Source organism: Petaurus breviceps, unplaced genomic scaffold (genome assembly GCF_028583685.1).
Source record: "Petaurus breviceps papuanus isolate PSGF00001 unplaced genomic scaffold, PetGlider_PUasm1.0 90769, whole genome shotgun sequence".
Taxonomy (NCBI): domain Eukaryota; kingdom Metazoa; phylum Chordata; class Mammalia; order Diprotodontia; family Petauridae; genus Petaurus; species Petaurus breviceps.
In genome coordinates this window covers 15448286-15472243 of record NW_027187341.1, presented here as the reverse complement: position 1 = coordinate 15472243, position 23958 = coordinate 15448286, and positions in this window count along the sequence as shown.

Sequence of the window (23958 nt, the reverse complement as noted above, 5' to 3'; positions counted from 1 at the left end):
TGTTGAAGTTCAGTGGTTATTTATGCTGCCATTAAGCTTAATGGAATCAGTCCTTTCTCTAGATGCAGAGAGTGTCTTTACTCATTTGCCCTTTTTTTCTAATTTGAGTACTTATAATTATCAAAATAATTTATTTGCTCAATGTCATTCTTAAAACAATATTATTAACTAATATTCTCTTGGTTCTGCTCATTTTGCTTTTCATTATTTTGTGCAAGTATTTCCATGTTTTTCAAAGATCATTGAGCTCATTATTTCTTATAGCATAGGTATTCCATGACAATCATATACCACAATCTGTTCATCCATTCCCCAATTCACAGGCATCCCTCCAATTTCCAACTCTTCATCACCACAAAGAGAGCTGCTATAAACATTTTAGAACTTATAGGTTCTTTTCCTTTTCCCTAATTATCTTGGAAAATGATAGTAGTGGTATTGCTGGGTCAAAGGGTATAAATAGTTTTATAAAACTTTGGGAATAATTTCAGATTGTTCTCCAAAATGGTTGGATCAATTTATGGTTCAACCAACAGTGAATTCATGTCTCAATTTTTCCATATCTGCTCCAACATTTGTCCTTTTCCTTTTCAATCATTTTAGCCAATCTGGTAACTGTAAATGATATCTCACGGTTGTTTTAATTTGCGTCTATCTAATCAATAATGATTTAGACCATTGTTTTATATGCCTATAAATTGTTTTGGAAAATTGCTTGTTAATATCCTTTGACCATTTGTCAATTGGGAATGACTCATACTCTTTTAGATTTGACAAAGTTCTTTAAATCATTTAGATATGAGACCTTTATCTGGTAAACAGTCTACACAATCCCCCACCCCCAATTTTCTGCTTTCCTTCTGATCTTGGCTATGCTTGTTTTATTTGTACAAAATATTTTTAATTTAATGTAATCAAAATGATGCATTTTACGCCTAACTTTTTTTTCTATCTTTTGTTTATTCATAAACTGTTCACTTATCCATAAGTCTACTAGGTAATATGTTCCGTGTTCTTCTAATTGTCTTGTAAAATCTCTATATCTAAGTCATGTATCTATTTTGACCTTATCTTGGTAAATGGTGTAAGATATTGGTCTATACCCAGTTTCTGATATACTGCTTTTCATTTTTCCCAACAATTTTTTTTTACCAAATAATGAATTCTTATACCAAAATCTTGTGTTTACACTTGTCAAATACAAGGTTATGTTGCTCTGTAATTTGTCTTTCTGCTCTATTCCATTGATCAGCTTTATTCTAATTTTCATGAAGTTTAATGCTCTAGTAAAGTTTAAGACCATCTATTCTAAGTTATTAATTCTCCTTACCATTTAAATTCCCTAGCTATTCCATTTTGTCTTCATTGGTTCATTTCTTTAAAGTGCTGTTGTAGCCCTTGTGGGTAGGACATTCTTTTCTCTAAGGCTCTACTTATAATTATTATTTATTGCTCTTTTTTTTTTTTAAGGGAGTTTACCCCTTGGGCTTCTCTCAATCCAAAATATGTCTTCGCTGTTTGGGGCATTTTCTTCTGTTTACTCATATCTTAACTCTCCCCCCTTCTACATTTGGGGCTTGTGCTTAGGTCAAACTCTGTTCTTCTACTCCTAGGTGGTGTAGGGAAGTCTAACGATTCTGACTTAAGCAGTTAAAACTATACTTCTCCTTTTGTAGGAATTGCTTAGACTTATTTGCCACTGTGGTTTTGGTCCAGGATGCCTAGATGTGAGTTGGGCATAGGCTGCTGGGCCAAATGTGGGTTAGCTGAATACTTGACCAAGTGTGACCTGTCTTGATGTTGGTCTAGCCCTGTCTTTGGCCAAAGATTGGTGACCCAGTGACCTGTCAATGGGCTCTGCTCTGACTCTATCTCTTGTTGTGGGTAGGGATGAGACTCCTGAGTCATTGTGTACTACTTTGGCCTCAAAAGGGGACCCTGGGTCAGTCTCCTCCCCTCACTTCTGTAACATGTGATGAGACAGTCATAAAGCCTAAGACCTTTTAGAATCACTATTTTAGGTCTTCCTAAAGAACTCCATATATAAAAAAATCCTGCAATAAGTGATGTATCAAATCTTTTCCAGCTCCACAAGTGTTTCTAGACCTAGAATTTGCCTGAATTTCTCCTTTTTCTTCACCATTCTCTACCTTGTATCATATTTTTATCTGTACTTGTCAAATCTTTCTCTTCACCCCTACCCATGGGATACAAGTGTGGGTAATTTCATGTCCTCATTGCTTAGCCACAGTGCCATCCACATTTTGGGGGGATGGACAGTGTTTTCATTGGTATGGGGATTTCCTGGTGAAGAAACTCAGTCTACTAGTAAAGACTGGCAACTGTTTATCAATTTATAATCTTAAAGAATTTTCTTGGAGTGCTTAAAGTTCAAGTGACTTGACCAGAGTCATAGAGGCATGATATGTCAGTGGAAGAACTTGAATTCAGATCTTTCTGACTTGAGATCAGCTCTCTATCCATCATGCCATGCTATCTCTTATCTTACATATGGTAAAGGCTTAACAAATGTTTGTTGAATTGCAGTGCAGTGTGGAGCTGGACAGCATAAATGGCAATGGTTTCATGAGGCTGCTGGTTCCATTTGTGAAATTCGAATCACTCAACAATGACTAGTATTAGTGAAAAGTACATTTTCAATAATTCCAAAGTTCAACTTTTTTAGTGAAGTAGTGGTGGGAAGGGATTTTATTGGGCTTATATTTGGGCCCCATAAATATTTAGAAATACAGTATAATTTGGTGCTCTCTATATTTAGAGATCAAAGTAAACTTTTCCTGAATATGAATACTAGGGAAGGGACTCTTTAATATGATACAAAACAGTCATTTGAAATAGCAATGACTCAAGTTCCATGGTGGTGCTCGTAGTCTTTTGGTTACCAATAAGTTTTTGAGTATTTAAAAGCCATTTTGTAGAGCTTGATTAAAACCAGTTTTGTCCAGCAAACAACTTGTTGGACTCTAATGTAAGATTATTGCAAAAACTAAGCTAGACTAACAACGATTCCAGAATCATTTCTATATACAACTAAAGTACCTACTATGGGAGCAAAACACAAAGGGGAACTAAAAAAAGAAACAAACATGTCAACATAGCATAGCAGAGTTCCCAGGAATACATAACCAAAAGGCATTTCAACAATACTTAAGAAGAAGCATCCCTAACAAGTAGTGGACCTAGAAAAGAGAGTGGATCTTTGTTTTTTAGACTAATGAACCCAGAGAGAGATACAGCAATATAAATTACAATTCAAAAGATTGATAAGCATATAGCATTCTGTCTAGTTTACCAAATGCTTGCCTTATAACAACTTTGGGAGGTATATAATGCAATTGTTTTCATTTCCATTTTACAGATAAGAACTAAATTTCTAGAAGTTAAGTGACTTGCCCAAGGTTATGAAGCCAGTAAGGGGAGCAAGTGTAATTCAGATCCAGTTCTGCTGATTTCAAGAATCAAGATAGGAGGTAATATTCGTTACTGAGACTTCTCCAGTAAAAGGGTCCTAGAAGAGGACTCTTTTTCTGAAGGTGCAACAGAAAGAAATCACATTCTTTTCTCTCCTGAGGGGTGTACTGCCAAATATTTAACAACCAAGTCTCTAGGGGGAAAAACATACTCTAGACACATTTTAAAGTTTAATTTACATCATTCACATTTTCTCCATCACTTTCTTGTCAATCAAGCCATGATTTGCAACATTTGCCAATTTCTGAGGTATAAAAGCTCATACTGAAAATTTAACAGTTGAGTTTTTGGAACTAGCTCCAACACACTCCAGTTTATGACTGTTCATAGCTCTAGAATAAGGCTCCCTGTTGGAGGATTTGAGTTAACATTTTGTAGTAAGGTAGGGAGGAAGGAGTGCCAAGGTATTATAGGTACTACTCCTGCCAAGGCTTTCATTTTTCTCTTTTGAATCCATTCTTGAAATTTACTTGTTGCTTTGTATATATTTGTTTGCGTGTGTCTCCCCCATTAGATTGAGAGCTCATTGAGGGCAGGTGTATATGCCCAGTGCCTGTGAGTAGTAGTAGCTGCCCCACTGGGTACTCAACTCTCCAGTTCCAGTTGAATAATGTGTCTTCCTTCCTTCCTTCTTCCCTCCTTCCCTCCCTTCCTCCCTCCCTCTTTTCTTCCTTCCTTCCCTCCCTCCCTCTCTCCCTCTCTCTCCCTCCCTCTCACTCCCTCTTCTTGGCAAAGATATTGAAGTGGTTTAGCATTCCCTTCTCCAGCTCATTTTACAGATGAGGAAATTGAGGCCAGCAGAGTTAAGTGACTTGCCCAGGGTCATATAGCTAGTAAGTGTCTGAGGCTGAATTTGAATTCAGGAAGATGAGTCTCTCTTATTCTAGGCCCAATCATCTATCCACTGTGTCCCATAGATGTCCTATGACTATTATTACTATTACTTCCCTTTAAGTTTAAAGAATTCTCATACAGTAGGTTGATAAACATTCGTGAAAATTCTCTGCACAATGGCCTTGGCTGCCCCTGTTTGCTCAGAATCAGCATTTTGCATGCTACCCTATAATGCTTTTTTGGGGGGAACCTTTGCTAGGATTTATTCTGTGCTGTATTTTTTGTGTGCAAGTACAGAGCTCCAAGAGCATTTGCACCTGGGGATGACCTTCTACCCTGCTGTCTGATGCCCTTCATAGCCTCAGATATTTGTCTATTGGAATGTCCCTGGGGTCAGCCGGGGGTCCAAACAACATTGAGGAACAGGCTTTATCCTTAACCCAACAGGAAAGCAAGACAGGTCACTCGGGTGAGGGAAGTCCAGGTCAGGCAGCTTGTTTCTGGTGTCCAATTGCCTTTATATACAGCAGTTCCATTAACACTTGGCAAGTTTCACCTTCAGCATTTATAGCTGAGCCTGTTGACTTAACTAAAGTTGCCTCATGTTCTTGGGACTCTTTGCCTCCTTGTCACTCCCTGGAACTGGAATTCAGGTCCCAGGAAGTTTAGTTCCTTGTGTGATATATTTACACACAGCTGGAAAATAGCCTAGACCCCCTAAAAGATCCCACCAAAAAAATTTTTTTTTTAAATTTTTCCTTTCTGAAAGAGCATTAAACACTCAATTTAATTGTTACAAAGCCCAGGCAGCACTGTGTACAGCTTCATATTTCAAAACCAGCCCGGCTTCCTTTTAAATACTTTGTACAGGGTGTGAAATCAGTCATGTTACGGATGAGTCTCCATGTGACAGAGGAGAAGCTGGCATCTCGTCTTACTGCAGAAGGACAGCCGGTGGTCAGAGCCTTTGATGGCTCCCCGCTCCCACCAACCCCCTACAACTTCCCACTGGCTGTTCCCAAGTAGGTTTCTATTTTTTGTTTTGGCAACTTGCTCTATAATTCTCCCCTCTCTTTGTCTAAAGAAACCATGACTAACCAGTTTACAGCCCAGTCCCCTCCTTCATGTCAATCGGTAACTTGGCTTCTCCCTCTTGGCGGCGGCTGTTGCCATTTCAAACACTTGGTGTTCACTCCTTATGACTCAGTTCCTGAAATGGTGACACTTTATCTAGCTTCACCTTTTATTCCACTAGACTGTGTCCTTAGTGGGATGAAGGAGATGGAACATTGGATCTAGGATCAGAAGACTATGTTCTACATTCAATCTGCTGCCCCTCTGACCTTGAACAACTTTGTTGCTTCCTTGGGTTCTCATTTTCCTCACCTGTAAAACGGGGCAGCGTGTGTGTGCACAAGGTGTCTTCTTCTGGAAGAGGTGTCCCCTTCCAACTCAAAATGGAAGCTTCTTGTAGCAGTGACATAGACTTTATGCATCCCAGTCTAGCAAGGCCTCATCAACATTTGCTTCCTCGGGTCTTTCTGTTCCTATTATGACCAGTCTTTGTAGTCGACTTCAATTGAATTACAAACTCAAAAAGTCATCTTTTTGCTGAATGTAGTGGGGGAGCTAGGTGGCACAGTGGTTAGATCTATACCTCTCTGCCTATGTATCAAAGTCAAATATCTATCTGTCTATATCTATCTGTCTGTCTATCTGGAGAGAGAGACACACAGAGAGAGACAGAGAGAGAGACACAGAGAGAGAGAGAACAAACCATATGTATAGGATAGGCTCTACCCCTAGGAGACAGCTAGGTGTCCAGAGGGTAGAGCACCATACCTAGAGTCAAGAAGACTCCCCTTCCTTAGTTCAAATTTGGCCTCAGACACTAACTGGTTGTGTAATCCTGGACAAGTCATTTAACCCTGTTTGCCTCTTTTTCCTCATCTGTAAAATGAGTTGGAGAAGGAAATGGCAAACCACTGCAGTATCTTTGCCAAGAAAACCCCAACAGGGTCACAAAGAGCTGGACACGACTGAAACAATAAAACAAGAACAGCAAGAATATTGAATGAAATTGGAAAATGCTTCAAAAGTCAAACTGCATTTCTAGTGCCTGTGAGCATTTTTTGCTGGATGATTTCCCCCCTCCCCCACTAAACCATGCTCCCTCCCTCTAATCTGTGTTCGCATATATGCACTCAATCATCATAAAAATAATGATGCTGCTGCTGATTATTCACATTTCAATGACTTTAAAGCTAACAAAATATTTCCTCACAAAATGCTGTAAGATAAATAGTACAAGTATTATCACCCCCATTTAACAGATGAGGAAACTGAGACTGGAGCTCAGATTTAAAACCAACTCTGCTGATTAGGGCTCTCTTTCTTTCTTTCTTTCTTTCTTTCTTTCTTTCTTTTTTTCTTTCTTTCTTTTTACTACTCTATGCTTCCTCTCACTTTGTGCTATCTGTAGTTTCTTGCCAGTTCATAATTTAGAAATCTAAATTGAATCTCTCTCTTTAGAGAATGTAATGTTAAAGAGAATGAGATTTCCTTGAGGGAAGGGATATTTCCATTGTTTTGTCGAGCTATCTCCATCATCCAACATGGTGCTTTGCTCATAGAAGTTTGTTGATAATGTTTGTTGGATGCTTGTGTTTAGGTTGTATTGGTGGTTTGAACATTTCTAGAATTACAACTTTATTTTCTATGTAATGATCCTTTTGATGGATACTAAATTATTGACTAATAATGGTAATTTAGCATGGGGATTTAAATATTAAATGTTCACATTATAAATGAATTATAATATTAATATATAATAATATTATAAATTAATATTAAATAAAATTAAATCCTTCAGAAGCACAATTGATATTGATCCTGGAGATTTTTTCTACTCCCATAAAGTATTCTCAGGCTTCATTCTCTACTCTTGCCCGCCATTGGCATACTCCTGGATATCACACACTATGAATTTATGTTGTTTAATCTCAACTGAGCCCTCACTGCTGCACAACAGTAATTGAGCAGAGATAAAAGGTCATATTTAGTTGATCTATGGGGTTTATTGATTGATTGTATAGCAATTAAATGGATGGATGAAGAACACTAAGGGTAAGTTTGCCCTGACTGACCTAACATTCCAAGTTCCAATTGTTAGTTTTTAATCCCAGGTGGGATGGGGCCAGCCCAACGAAGAAATGTAGGTTGGCTCCTCCTGGCCAGAGGTGATTAGGGACTAGTATTATTCTATACTCAGTCAATAAACATTTATTAAGCACCTACTATGAGTCAGGGACTGTGCTAAGTTCTGAGCATACAAAGAAAAGCAAAAAACAGTCTTGGTTCCCAAAGAATTCACAGTCTAATGATAATGAGTAGATAGAAGCAAACAACTATGTACAAACAAAATATACACAGGATGAAATGGAAATTATCAACACAGGGAAGACACTAGAATTAAGAGGGATTGAGAAAGGCTTTTGAAGGAAGCCAGGAGGCAGATAAGAGGATGGAGAGAATTGTGGGGGCACAATGGGGGCAGCCAGCCAAATGCCCCAAGTTGGGAGTTGGAATGTTGTGGGTGAGGAATAGCAAAGAAATCAGTATGGTTGAATTGTAGAATATGAAGGTAGGGGGAAGAGGTAGGTAAAATGCAGGATGATCATAAAAGTAAATACAGGGCAGTTTATAAAGGGCTTTGAATACCAAATAAAATATTTTCTATTTAATCCTTGAGGTGATAGGAAATCACTGTAATTTTGTCAAGTGTGGGGTCATGTGGTCAACTCTGTACTTTAGAAAGATCATTTTGCCAGCTGAACCTGGGCAAATGACTTAATTTCTCATTGCCTCCAGGGGAATAAGATATTAGACAACTGGAAAAGAAGGAAGGTGCCAGGTTAAGAAGGGATTTAAAAGCTTGGCTTTTTTTTCTTTGAGGCAATCAGGATTAAGTAACTTACCTAGGTCACACAACCAGTAAGTGTCTGAGCATGAATTTGAATTTAGGTCCTCCTGATTCTAGGGCAGGTGCTCTATCCACCGTACCACCTAGCTGACCCCAAAAGCTTGACTTTTAATCTACAATCTGCCTACTTTCTCAAATTTATATCACATTTTTTTCTCCTTTAAGTACTCTACTTTCTCCCATAAAAATCTCCTTTTTAGCAAAAGTGAAAATATTAGGAAATAGTATTTTCCTTTAAAGTCCTTCCCAAAATCTGTGGGAAAGGCCTCATGTTTAACTCTAGATTTGAGAGGAGTTGTCCAGGAGGAATGGGATATTGACTTGGAATTCTGGAACATTAAGCCAGAGTATATTTTAATCTATCTTTTTATTGTGTAGATTCCTAGAAATGTTACCTGAAGGTATCTCAGGGCAGAAAGTCACGTCAGAGGGCTTGGAAGACTATGCCAGTTTGGATATCTTTCTCTCCAAGTTAGAAATAGATTGGGTATAGATTAAACACTAAATCAAATAAAATTGTTTCTGATGGATAAACCTGAATCACAGAGTACAGTATTAGTATTCATAATTTTTCTTTGACACCTGGATTGCATTCCTCCTCACTTCTGCCCTTTAGAATCTCCAGCTTTCTTCAACCCAACTACTACCTCCTATTCAAAGCCTTGCTTGAGGCCCTTAGTGGTCAGTCCTTTCTCCCTCTTCAAATTATCTTAGAGTTATTGATCTTTTTACATGCCGTTACCCCAGGAGACTGTAATTTCTTTGAGGGAATGGATGGTTCCATTTTTTGTCATTAGATCTCCATCACCCAACATAGTTGTAGTAGATGCTTAATAAATGTTTGTTGGATGAGATTTTTTGATGGTCTGAACCCAACCTTTATGAGAGGTCAGATGACATTGAACTGGAAGGACAAGAGCTCCCAGCTGGATAAAGGTCTCTACTGGTCACCTGCCTACAACATTTAATTAAACTGAAATTTGAGTCAGAGTAAAGCTTCTTACAGTGCTTGCCCAATCTTGTCATAGCCAAAATTGAACAAAATATGGAGTAAGTCTCTAAATGAAATATTAATATCATTGAGCTATTGAACTATTTTATCTTCAGTAGAATAAAAAATGTTTATGCTGAACCTATAGTTTCCTGGTTGTAGGGAACTCTTGGTATGGAAATGTTCTCTGCCCATACAGATCACACACCTGTTCTGCAACTCAGAGTTTGGGAGAGTCACCTGGGCACTACAGTTAACTACAGGTTAACTGATTTGCCCAAGGTCACAAATTAGAATAATAATAGTATAATATAAATTTTAATGAAATACTATTTTCAGTCAGTCAGTAGACATTTATTAGACACCTATTAGGGTCAGGCTACGTGCTAAGCATCTGGAGATACAAAAAAAACAAAACAAAAGACAGTCCCTGCACTCAAGGAAATTACAATCTAATCAGGGAGACAAACAAATATATACAAAGAAAGTTATGTACAGGATATAAATGTGAAATAATTAATAGAGGGAAGGGACTGGAATTAAGAAAGTCTGGGAAAGACGTCCTGGAAAAGATGGGATTTTACTTGAAACTTGAAAGGAACCAGTGGTCAGTACTTGGAGTAGAGGAAGAGAGAACATTCCAGACATGGGGGGACAGCCAGAGAAAATGCCCAGAGCCAAGAGATAGAGAGTCTTGTTTGTAGAATAGCCACGAGACTAGTCAGTGTCCTTGAATTGAAGAGTACATGACGGAGAGTAAAAGGGTAAATTATAAATGCCCCATGTCCCCTTTCTCTATACTTTTACAGTGTTTTTGTCCCTATATCTAGGGAGAAAGGCATAGATCTATTTCCATATGGAAATATAGGGAGATATTGATCTATCTCCATTTAGAGATAGCTCTCTCTTTCAATATAGATATATAACACATAGTAGTATAATAAATAAATATTATATATATATATATATATGGAGGGAGAGAGATCACTCTCTGTCTGCCTATATATCACAGGCAAAAATACATATAAATATTTGTAGCTATAGGATAGGATCTAGGTGCTAGGGGGAAGCTAGGCAGCCCAGTGGATAGAGTGCTGAACCCGGAGTCAGGAAGACTCATCTTCCTTAGTTCAAATCTGGCCTCAGACACTTACTAGCCGTGTGACCCCGGGCAAGTCACTTAACCCCATTTGCCTCAGTTTCCTCATATGTAAAATGGACTGGAGAAGAATCCCAATACCTTTGCCAAGAAAAACTCAAATGAAGGTCATGAAGCATTAGAAATGACTGGACAATAACAGCAATAACATCTACAGTTAGGAACTGCACCTGTGATTTCATTGTTGTAAGAAACTCCTTCTATGCGTGTAGGTTAGTCCCTGCTCTACAACTTAAAATATTAGAGCATTCATAAAACACTGAGAGGTTAAATGCTTTGCTGGTATGTGTATGAGGTTGTATCTGAACCCAAAACTTTTCTACTCAGGATAACTCTCTATCCACTATACCACACTGCCTAGCTGTATCAGCCTAGAATTTAGAAGTTGTGTGTAAGCAAAAGACCAAGACAGAGACTAAGGCAATGGAGGAAAAAGCTCTATGTAGGTTAAAGAAAATGAATTTAGCCCTTTGTCACAGAGTACTGGCTTTCTAGAAAATCATAAACAAACCCAGGAGAAATAATTGCAGTAAAATATTTTCCCATTTTCTTTAGAACTCTGAGATATAACTGATTACTTTGCCCTAGGACTATTATTATGTTTGCATACTTTTGACTGATTACTGTCTCCAATAAAAATGGTTTTTAGCTGTGTGTGATTTTTAAAGAAAAGAGCTTGTTTTGGTCCTATAAAATTTCAGCCTTTCCTTTCTTCCCAATGTTCCCAAATCCCTTTGGGCAACCTCTTATCTCTTTTTACTCAGAAACACTCCTTGGACTGTTTGACCATGATTTTACTCAAGATTTTTTTTTTTTGCCCCTTTACCAGGTTTGAATCTATGACCCATTTTCTACCATTTAACATCAGCTTTTTAATGTTATATTTGACCCTTTCACACAAACAAAAACATACAGAATCATCTACCAATATTTTAAATTTCCAAGTTGTTCTACAATTGCAGTTTACTTTCAGTCAAATAGTAATGGAAAAATTCAACATCTAGCATGTGGCTTTGTCTAAATTAGTGATGTCCTAGCAATGTGTCACAGGGTGTTAAAGGAAAATAGGACCAAGTTCAAGAATAGTGCAAAGCATCATAAGGATGAAAAGTTATTCAGATATTGTAAACTCATATCCCAAGTTCTCTCTGTTTTTAGGCCTTTTGATATAATTAATGCCTATTAGTCTATTCAATTCAACAAACATTGAGTGCCTACTACATGCCTACTACTTACTGAGAGTGCAAAGATATGGCACCCAAATCCTGTTTTCAAGGAGCTGCAAATATGGTGGAGGGAGTAAAAGGGAAGACAAATAATTTAGGTTATTATCTTTTTTTGCATTTGCATTAGGCAATTTAGATAAGCACAAAGATGTTATTGTTCGTCCTTCATTTTCAAAGAGGACCAGTGACATGACAGAGTCTTGACTTGTGTGTGAATTGGAATTTAAGTGAGGCAGAATTGTACAAGTTGTACAAGCATCACTCTCTCTTCCAGAGGTGTTAAAGTCCAAGACAAAAGTCAGGATAACTGGTGATGGCCTGGGATGCAGTGGATGACCTTGGTATCTTCAATGTCCCACCAAGCTCTGAGTACTTCAGCCACCTTCATGACAGTTGGGACAAAGTTTTCTCATCTATTGGTTGAACTGGGGGAAATCTTCACATGCTTGGGATAGACTTACCCCTAACTCACTGATGTTCATTGGTCACCTTCAACCTAGTTCAGCCCATCTCGGGGTATGGGTGTTCAACAAGGACTAGCATCTCTGGTGTGAGGGCTTGCTGAGAGCTTGTCAGGGCTGCTCATCTACTCTCAAGTTGAGCGCTAGGTTTCTAGAAAGGTTCAAAGAAAAGTCAAAAACAGTTTCTGTCCTCAATGAGCTTATATTCTAATGGGGGAGATAACATATATATGTAAGTACATACAAGATAATTATAGATTAGATGAATGATTGTCTTACAGAAGAAGGCATTAGCATCTCTGGGTACCAGGAAAGGCATATAGTGGTGTAGGATGGGAGGGGACAGTCTGAACAAAGGTGTAGAGATGGGAGAGGGTAGGTTGAGGCAGTGTGATAGATCACTTTGGCTGCAACCTGCATGTGAAGAGCAGCCATAGGAAATGAAAATGGAAAGTGAGGTTGGGAGCCAGACAGTAGAGGGCCTTGAATATCAGGACCAGGAGTTTATATCTCATCTAGTAGGCATGTGGGCTGTTAAAGTCTTGAGACACTACCACTTTCCCCTGGATAGCACCTTTAAAATTTTTTTTAATTTGTTTTTTTATTTTTTAACTAAAAAATTTTTATTTTAAATTTTGAGTTTGAAATTCTATCCCTTTCTCCCCTCCCCCTTCCCTGAGATGGCAAGCAGATATAGATTTTTTATAGATATAAAACATTTCCATATTAGTAATTTTATACAAAAAGACTCAAATACAAGTAAAAATGAGAGTGAAAAATAGCATGCTTCAATCTGTATTCAAACTATATTAGTTCTTTCTTTGGAGGCGGATAGTATATTTCATCCTTAGTCTTTTGGGATTGTCTTAGATCATTGTATTGCTGAGAATAGCTAAGTCATTCACAATTTTTCACCAAACAATATTGTTGTTGCTATGTACAACGTTCTCCTGGTTCTGTTCACTTCACTTCATATCAGTTCATGTAAGTCTTTCCATGTTTTTCTGAAATCTGCCTGCTTGTCATTTCTTATAGCACAATAATATCCCATTACAGTCATATACCAGAGCTTGTTTAGCCATACCCCAATTGATGAGCATCCCTCAATTTCAAATTCTTAGCCACCACAAAAAGTTGCTATAAATGTTTTTGTAAAAATAGATCCTTTTCTCTTTTTTGTTGGATGTTTTTGAGATACAGACCTAGCAGTGGTATTGCTGGATGAAAGGGTATGCATGGTTTTATAGCCGTTTGGGCTTAGTTCCAAATTGGGTAGCACCATTTTTTTTTGAAAGCAACCAAAATGACCTGAAACATTTGAGAGATGCATTCACTGCTTAGACAATAGGACTAATGGACTGGGGAGGGAAATTAAAGTAAACCTATTTCAAATGCTGGAATTGAGACAAAGAGATTTTATATAATACACATTACTACTAAACAGATTGGTAACATGGATTTTTAAAAAAAATCTGCAGAAGTCAGTCATTTCAGGGCCCAGACCCAGACTGGCTCTTAGTGCAAGGTAGGGACTTTGACCTTACTGGAACATTGCTTTTGAATGCAAGCAATGGAAAGACTAATAACAAAAGAGAAGTGAGGCCAAGCTCAACACAGAGCTATTATGTCAAGAATTAATATTATGTTGTTTATTCTCTTTAATATGAATTTAATGTTAAAATATACAAAATTAGCACCCCCCCCCCCAGATTACTTCAGTTTGTATCAGTTTTGGCTTGCTCAAGCCAGAAAAAAAACAACAACCAAAAACCAGTTCTTTTCTTCTTGCTGACTCATTTCAGAGGCACAGAAGAGAGAGAGCATCTTCTCTTTTATATTGAATCAAACATATTTGCATTAATGGAATGTTTCCATATTGGATCAATTGAAATTCAAGCTGTACCAGAGGCAAGACCTAGGTAGAACCAGGGAGAGAGGGTAAGAGGAGAAAGGGGAAGGTGAGCACTGTCAGAAAGTAAAATTTCCAGGGAAGGTTTGGGCAACAATTTGCTTATTTACATCAACTGAGCAAGGTGAGATAAGAGGAGAAAACTTGCTCTAGAACAAGAGTCCCACAGAAGCCCCCAGTAATCTCTAAGAGTAAGCAACAAAAGAATCAGAGAAGATCTGATCCACCAAGGATTTCAGATCCACCAAAAATGGAGGGTAAAGATAATTTTGAAGTGACCTGAAGAGAGCATTCTATGTTTGTGTTTCTACCAGTGCCAAATAACATCTATGTGTGCATGAAATACACAGATTGGCCTTACTTCTAGAGCAGGAGTGGGGAACCTGCGGCCTTGAGGCCACATGTGGCCCTTTGACTGAATCCAAACTTCACAAAACAAATCCCTTTAATAAAAGGATTTGTTCTGTAAAACCTGGACTCAGTCAAAAGGCAGCACCCAAGGACCTAGAAGGCTACATGTGACCTCAAGGCTGCAGGTTCCCCACCCCTGTTTAGAGGAAAAAGTTAAAAAAGGCCCCTCTACTTTATAGGTTACAAAGAGAGATTGAATTATTCTCTGAAAGAATAAGAGAAGGGCTTCTTGAAGGAGCAGGAAGGAATCCTAAGCTTGGTCTGGAGGTTGGAGGGTAGAAGATTATATGATATAGAAGAGAAAGGAAAGAAAATAGATCTTTTGGGAGTTGCATAGTAGGTCCATGCTTCTTTCTGTAGATAGATACTGGAACTTTTGAGGAGGAAGAAACTTTTCATTTCCATAAAATGATGATGAGGTATCACTAGTAGACAGGCCTGCTAGAAATAGCCAGAGAAAGAGATGAAGTATGGTGGTTGATGGCTCCCTGCTTGCATATATATATATAATATACTTGCATGATATCAGATATCACAGACAATAACTGGTATGCCATAGGAAAAAGACTATCTGAGGTAAGAACCTCAATATCACAAAATACACATATAACATAATAAATATAATAAAACAAAACAATAATGTAATAAAAGACAATATCCAAGACAAAAAGCAGAATAAAATTCTATGAGTTGTTTATACACAAATATAGGAGTATGGGTAATGAATCAGCTGAACTAAAGATCTTAAATTAAGGAGTTAAACAATTGAATAAGTACCTGTGAAACTTGATGTGTGGTGACTCATGATTAGAATATGGTGGGAAAGGGTATATGCCTTATTAAAAAGGGACAGTTGAGATGAAAGCTTCTTAACCTTGGTTTTTAAAAAATTTGATAATTTTATTTCAATTTACTTGGTTTTTTTTATAATCCTATGTATTTTGTTTCATAAAATTTAAAACATTATTCTAAGGAGTCTACAGGTTTCACCAGACTCCCAAAGGGGTCCACAACACTGAAAAAATTAAGAATGTCTAGTTTAGACAAATGGGATTTGGAATTGTCATAATTTATTAGAACATATACTCATTTGGAGAAATCCATGACCTGGTAGGGGAATGAAAAAGAGCATTTTGATGAGAATTAATGGAAGAAGAAACAGAAGCACAATTAATAATGGAAGTATACTAGAGACCACTAGGCCAGAAGCAGGAAGTAGATGAATTTGTATGTTGCTGGATCATTTCTAGTTAGAGCAAAGGTCAAAATCAAAAACAGCAGGCAGGTGAAATGGTAGACAGAGAGCTGAAATTGAAATAAAAAAACTCTTGAATTCCTATCTGGTCTCAGACATTTACTAGCTGTATGGTCCTGCACAAGTCACCTAGCCTCTCTGTTCCTCAGTTTCCTAATCTGTAAAATGGGGATAATAATAGAACCTATCTTAGGGGGTTGTTGTGAAGATCAAATGAGATGATTATAAAACTCTTGGAGAACCTTAAAGCACTATAAAAATGCTAATTATTATTAAACAAATACTAAATTAGAAGAAAGCACAAAATTATGGGAAGATGGCACTGTATGCAGTTATAACAGTTCCAGTCTGGTTTATTCAAATAAGTTGCTAATTGTGTGAAATGGCCAACAAAGGTCAAAATATTGATTCTGATATAAGGGAGTTGCCACAATGAATTGGCAAAAAAAAAAAAATCCAGAAATGACCTTAGTCAGCAAATATGTAATCTTCTTACCAAATGGAGAAACGTGACAACCGAGGGCAACAGTGATTTAGGCTGCCAGCCTACTGGCCAAACCTTAAAGAATTGGATGTGGGAGACTATAAACAGTATTAGCTTACAAAACAGTGAGAGGCAGGAGAAGGAAAACCAGTCTATAGAAAGCTTGGCATGAAGTTCAATTAAGTTTGATCATCAGAAGACTATTTATAGATGCAGCTTAGTGTTTCTAAATACAAGAAAAGGAAAGCAGATTTGTCAGAATTTCTATAACAATCTATTCTCAGCATTGATGATATCAGAACTACCAGATTGGGTCACTTACTTAACAAGTCATTACTTGGTGTTGGCTATCAAGAAATGAAAATGTTACTCAAAGAAGTGAAATTAGGAAGAGTGCCTGGACCAGAATAAACTCATATAGAAGAAACTGATGCAAGAGAAGAAGCAAATTTAAAAGTACTAAATGATTGGGCTTTTTAAATTCTTATAGGAAAAGATACTAAATAATGGGGGGGGTCATGGATAGTATTAAATCTCCCCAAAAGCTGATTGAAAAGACATCAACCTCTGCCCTATGTGTGTATAATACATATATGTATATAACACACATATACACACATATAAAATATATACATATGTCTATGTATATATACACACACTCTATTGTCTCTCTTCTATATGAGAATGATCTATAGATTATAAAAATTATCTTAGATGAAAATATGAGAAGGAAACAAACTTTTGTTGATAGTTTTCTATTATCAACTAGATTTGATTGTGGTAGAACACATCTTCCCAATGTTAGATCCTGGGGATGCCTGATTTGAAAGGGAGAAAGCTGTCCATGTAAGATGCAATGGGTAGGCAGCTGCCCACAAGTCATTACCACCACCACCACCCTCCCCTTTCAGGCTATGAAAGACCAACAAGACTTCTCTTGACCCTAGTGATCATTTGCTATGACTTGGCATGGTGGTTGGGAAGCCTGGTGGATGGTTTATTTGGGATGAAGTGTAGAGCATGGTTTAGTTAACAAAGTTGTTTGGAACTTTGTTGGGGGTCAGCGCTTGTGTGTGACTATTTGAGAAGCTTGTGGCCAGTATGCAGCCTAGCAATTTAGAAAAATTATCAGGATGGGCATCCCTATACACGTTGCCAAAGAGACTGGGTATAGGACTTGTGCCCCTAGTATTCTCTCACACAATGATTTTATTTGGACACAATGAAGAGTGACCACTAATCAGATTTGATCTTGTGTCAGTGATTTGAGTCAGCATTTTCAGAACCCACCTGTGAATAGAGTGGATAGAGTGCAGCTCTTAGAATCAGGAAGACATCTTCCTGAGTTCAAATCTGCCCACTGATACTTACTGAGTGTGTGACCTTGGGCAAGTCATTTCATCCTGTTTGCTTCAGTTTCCTCATCTGTAAAATGAGCTAGAGAAGGAAATTTCAAACCCCTCCAGTATTTTTCCCAAGAAAACTCCAGATGGGGTCACCAAGAGTTAGACACAGTATACTGAATAACAGGGCAGCAAAGTAGCATAAAAAAAAAGCCAATGCCATATTGTGTTACATTAGCTGAATTGTAACATTCAGAATAAAGAAAAAAGATAGTAATGTACACTTCCCCAGTCACTTCCTATTTACAATATAGTGTTTGCCATATTTTAGAAAGCACATCATTCAGTTTGAGGAAGAGAAGAGTTGATAGCTGTTTTTACCTATGTCAAGGATGAGGATGTGGAAGGGAGTTTCAATTAGTTTTGTTTGGATCCAGAGAGAATGGAACTAGAAAAGGGCAATGAGTGGAAGCTACATTTCAGAGAAGATTTCAACTTGATGCAAGGAAAATGTTCTTTGTTCATTTTTCAAATGCTTTTTTAACTTCTGATTTACATCATTAATTTCTGCCAGATTTTGAGTTACAAATTTTCTCCCTGTTTTTCCCCTACCCACCGCCCCAAAATAGCAGTCCCACAGGATATCCCCTCCTCCAATCTGCTCTCTCCCATATCTTCTCCTATACCCCCTTAGACTTTTCCAGTAGGGCATAGTGGATCTCTATTCCCCAGTGCCTGTTTATCTTCTTTCCCAATTACATGTAAGATAGTATTAATAATAGTATATATGTATATATAATTTTAAACATTTGATTTTAAAACTTTAGATTCCAGATTCATTCCTTTCCTCCCTTGTCACCCATCCTTACTGGGAAGATAAGCAGTTCAGTATAGATTGTCCATGTGTAGCTAATGCAAAACATTAACATAGTAGATGTATTGTAAAAGACTGACTATATTTCCCTCCCTCCTATCCCACCACCCACTTGTTCTATTCTCTACTTTGATCCCGTCCCTTTTCAAAAGTGAGTGCTTCCAACTCCCCCCGCAGTCTGCCCTCCCTTCCATCATCCCCTCTCTCATCCCCTTCCCCCCTACTCTTCTGTAGGGTGAGATACCCTATTTAGTGTGTATTTCATTCCCTCCCCAAGCCAAATTCAGTGAGAATAAGATTGACCCATTCCCTTTTGCCTTCCTATTCTTCCCCTCCATTGTAACCCCTTTCCTTGCCTCTTCTTTATGTGTCTCTCTCCATCTCTTCTCATTATATTCCTCTCTCACCTCTCAATTTCCCCTTTTAAGTATCATCCCTTCCTGTTAAATTGGTCCTGTGCCCTCTATCTATGTATACCTGTAAGCATATATACACACATTCACACATGTATTCATATACCCATATACCCTCCAATATAGACATATATATTTCTATTCCCTTCAACTATTTTCATACTGAGAAAAGTTTCATCAATTACAATTATCATTTTTCCATGTAGGAATGTTAATAGTTCAACTTTGATCAGTGGCTTATGATTTCTTTTCCCTGTTTACCTTCTTAAGTTTCTCTTGCTTCTTTTATCTGGATGTCAAATTTTCTATTCAACTCTGGTTTTTTCATTAAGAATGCTTGAAAGTCCTTTATTCCACTGAATGACAATATTTTCCCCTGAAAGATGATACTCAGTTTTGTTGGGTAGGTGATTCTTGGTTTTAATCCCAGCTCCTTTTCCCTCCAGAATATCCTATTCCAGGCTCTTCAATTCCTCAGTGTAGAAGCTTCCAGATCCTGTGTTATCCTGATTGTGTTTCGAAACCACAATATTCAAATTGTTTCTTCCTGGCTGCTCATAATATTCTCTCCTTGATCTGGAAATTCCAGAACCTGGCTATAATATTCCTAGGAGTTTTCTTTTTGGGATCTTTTTCAGGAGATGATCGGTGGATTCTTTCTTTTTTTTTTATTAAAATTTTTTTATTTTTCAAATGCTTTATTAACTTCTGATTTACATCATTCATTTCTGCCAGATTTTGAGTTACAAATTTTCTCCCCATTTTCCCCCTACCCACTGCCCCAAAATAGCAGTCCCACAGGATATCCCCTCCTCCAATCTGCTCTCTCCTATATTTTCTCCCATACCCCTTTCAACTTTTCCAGTGGATCTCTATGCCCCAGTGCCTGTATATCTTATTTCCCAATTATATTTAAAACAGTATTAATAATAGTGTGTGTATATATATATATATACATATTTGAATATTTGATTTTAAAACTTTAGATTCCAGATTCATTCCCTTCCTCCCTTGTCACCCACCCTTACTGGGAAGATAAGCAGTTCAGTATAGGTTGTACATGTGTGGCTAATGCAAAACAATAATATAGTAGCTATATTGTAAAAGACTGACTATATTTCCCTCCCTCCTATTCCACCTCCCACTTGTTCTATTCTCTACTTTGATCCCGTCCCTTTTCAAAAGTGGGTGCTTCCAATTTTCCTCTATGTATACCTGTAAACATATATACACACATTCACCTATGTATTCATATGCCTATATACCCTCATATATAGACATATATATATATATATATATGTATATATATATATATATTCCCTTCAACTACTGAGAAAAGTTTCATAAGTTACAATTATTGTTTTTCCATGTAGGAATGTTAATAGTTCGACTTTGATAAGTTCCTTATGATTTCTTTTCCCTGTTTACCTTCTCATGCTTCTCTTGCTTCTTGTATCTGAATGTCAAATTTCCTCTTCAACTCTGGTTTTTTCAGCAAGAATGCTTGAAAGTCCTCTATTCCACTGAATGACCATATTTTCCCCTGAAACATGATGCTCAGTTTTGCTGGGTAGGTGACTCTTGGTTTTAATCCCAGCTCCTTTGACCTCCAGAATATCATATTCCAAGCCCTTCTATCCCTCAGTGTAGAAGCTGCCAGATCCTGGGTTATCCTGATTGTGTTTCCACAATATTCAAATTTTTTCTTCCTGGCTGCTTGTAATATTCTCTCCTTAATCTGGGAATTTCAGAACCTGGCTGCAATATTCCTAGGAGTTTTCTTTTTGGGATCTTTTTCAGGAAGTGATCGGTAGATTCTTTCAACCTCTGTTTTGCCCTCTGGTTCTAAAACATCAGGGCAGTTTTCTTTGAGAACTTCCTGGAGGATGATTTCTAGGTTCTTAACTTTGATCATGGCTTTCACGTAGTCCAATAATTTTAAAATTATCTCTCCTGGATCTATTTTCTAGGTCAGTGGTTTTTCCCATGAGATATTTCACATTGCCTTCTATTCTTTCATTTGTTTGGATCTGTTTAACATCATCTTGATTTCTCTTAAAGTCACTAGCTTCCCTTTGCTCCAGTCTATATCCGAGGGAATGATTCTCCTTGTTGAGCTTTTGAGATTCTTTTTCCATCTGGCAAATTCTGCTTGTCAAGGCATTCCTCTCCTCATTGCCTTTTTGAGCCTCTTTTGCCAATTGAGTCAGTCTCTTTTTTAAGGTGTGATTTTCCTCAGTCAGGCTGTTGACTCTCATTTCATAATTTTTTTGCATCATTCTCATTTTAGAAAAGGTTCTTAACATTTAGAATTATCCAAAAGTAAGGCAGCTAGGTGGGGCAATGGATAGAGCAGTGGGCTGGGAATTAAGAAGACTCATCTTCCTGAGTTCAAATCTGGCCTCAGACATTTACTAACTGTATGATCCTGGGCAAGTCACTTAACCCTGTTTGCCTCAGTTTCCTTTTCTGTAAGATAAGCTAAAGAAGGAAATGCCAAACCACTCCAGTACCTCTGCCAAGAAAATCCCAAATGGAATCACTAAGAGTTTGACATTACTGAAAAATGACTAAACCACAACAAAAAAATAGAATAGGCTACATCAGGAGTTCCCTGTCACTGGAGGTCTTCCCATGTAGACCAGGTAATCACTTTTGGGGATTACTATTCAGATGTGGGTTGGTCTTGATGACCTCTGAGATATCATTCAGCTTTGAAAACCTGTGACTCTAAGACAACCTTTCTGGGCCATGATTTCCTCTTTAAATATTAAGATGTGAAAATATTGACTAAAGCTGAGTACCCAGTGTTAAATACTAGACTATAAAATTAAGATAATACTTACAGAAATTCAAATATTCAATTCATTCACTACGGAATTTTTTTCTTAAAGAACAGGTTGCTTCAAACAAACAAATGATCAGAGTTGATGACAGAAGTGTGGATGTGACCCTAATTAATGAATGTGCTAATTGTTCTTCCCTAGTAGATAACATTGTGTGTGGGACTTGCAATAGGGCTTAATTTGCTTATTATGCTCTTTTAACAAGTTGTCTTGTGTATACTGACTCTGCGCGTAACATTTTCATTATTCCTAAAACCATTCTCTCTTTCTGTAACATATTTATTCCCCTTATCAGCAGATATACTGCCATGGTGGCACAATTAACGTAAATGTTTGCAAAAGCAAGACTGTCTTATAATATGCACAGTATATCATTGTGTCTGATTCTAAATAGAAATTCTCTGTATGGGAAATAGTCCACTCTATTTCCATTTTACACAAATAATTAACAGTATGATGACTTAAAATGCGCATTTCCCCCCCAAACTATTTCTTTACAACCATTAACTCTCTGAATAAAAGAAAGCAAGGGAGTCCCTGTTGCATTTTAACAGACCAAGGGGGCCACCCTTTCATGTTAATTTTTTTGGGGGAGGGAAGGCAGGGCAATTGGAGTTAAGTGACTTGCCCAAGGTCACACTTTTCATGTTAATTTTAAAAATTAATCATCAGAATTTGATGACTTAAATAGTAAAATGCTGCCTTATATCAGTACATTTATCATTTTTAAACACCCAAAAAACTTACTGAATAACCCATCATATAAACTTGTTGATTTTCATCTTGAATGTCAACTTATAGAAATCATCTTTCTTTCTGAATGCTCCATTAAATGAGCATACTTAACTATCCACCAGATATAATAGCATCTGGACAGAAGGCTATTTTTCCTCCCAGAAAGACCCTGCTCCAGCTTGCTGTTGGCTGCTATAACCTAAATTGGTTGCAACCTAAATTCCTCTGCATGACCCCGTCATAATCTCCTACAGGAGATAGAGAGTAGATGAATAGTAAAGTAGAGGAATTTCCTCCGGGTAAGCTCCATACCCCTTTGAAATTATGGGTTAAAGGGGGCGGCTAGGTGGTGCAGTGAATAAAGTACTAGCTCTGGAGTCAGGAGGACCTGAGTTCAAATCCAGCCTCAGACACTTAACACATACCAGCCACGTGACATTGGGCAAGTCACTTAACCCCAATTGCCCTGCCTCTCCCCCCCCCCCCCAAATAAAAGCAAAAAAAAAATTACAGGTTAAACAAAACAAAACAATGTTCCTCAAAGAATGGTTAAGTAGTTAGATGACACAGTAAGGGTCTTGTTGGGTTTCAGCATGGTCCACCTTACTGGTCAAGAATGACAGTTGTCCCTGCAAGATCCACACTACTATGGCCAACCACCCAGGACTCAGAGTGTGGGACAGAGGTAGGAAGACCCAAGTTCAAATCACTCAAAGCCTCAAACACTTCGCAGCTCCATGGTCCTGGGCAAGTCACTTGACCACCACCTGCCTCAGTTTCCTCAACCGTAAATTTGAGATAATAATAGCACCTGCCTTAGGGTTGTGGTAAGAATGAAATGAGATAATAATTGTAAAGTTGCTACAAAATTGCTATATTATTATTATTGTTCTTATGAGGATTAAACATAGATATAGGTTGCATAGGTAGTACTTTGAATATTTCTATCTAAATGTTAGTAATTGTTCATTTAGTAACCACCTAAAAGTGATTTAACATGAGAAATGATTGAAATAAATAGGAATGATCAGACTGGATAAGAGAAAACTTTCCTATAAAGTATATGATAATGCAAGAGCAAGCAGGAATTAAGTCAAATTCTCTTTCCATATATATGGATTTGGGTATAGGCTTGGTTTAGTTCTTCTATTCCTGTGACATCCTTATTTCTTTGCTATAGAAAGGTATCTAAATTGGGAAGATTGAGCCTTTTCCCAGTGTGCTAAAATTTAGAGCCCTAACTGGTAGGTGGTTGGCATGTAGTCAGAAAGATCTGAGTTTAAATCTGCTCTCAGACGCTTGCTGTGTGACCTCTGGCAAATCATTTAACTTCCATTTGCCTCAGTTTCCTCATCTGTAAAAAAAAACCTGGGATAATAACAATACCTACCTCCCAGGGTTGGCATGAAGATCAAATGAAACAGTATTTGTAAAATGCCTGGAGCAGTGCCTGACTTATAGAAGGTGCTAAATATGTCTTATCTATTATTACTAATATTAATATATGATTCTAGAGCTGGAATGAATCTTGGAAGTCATCTAG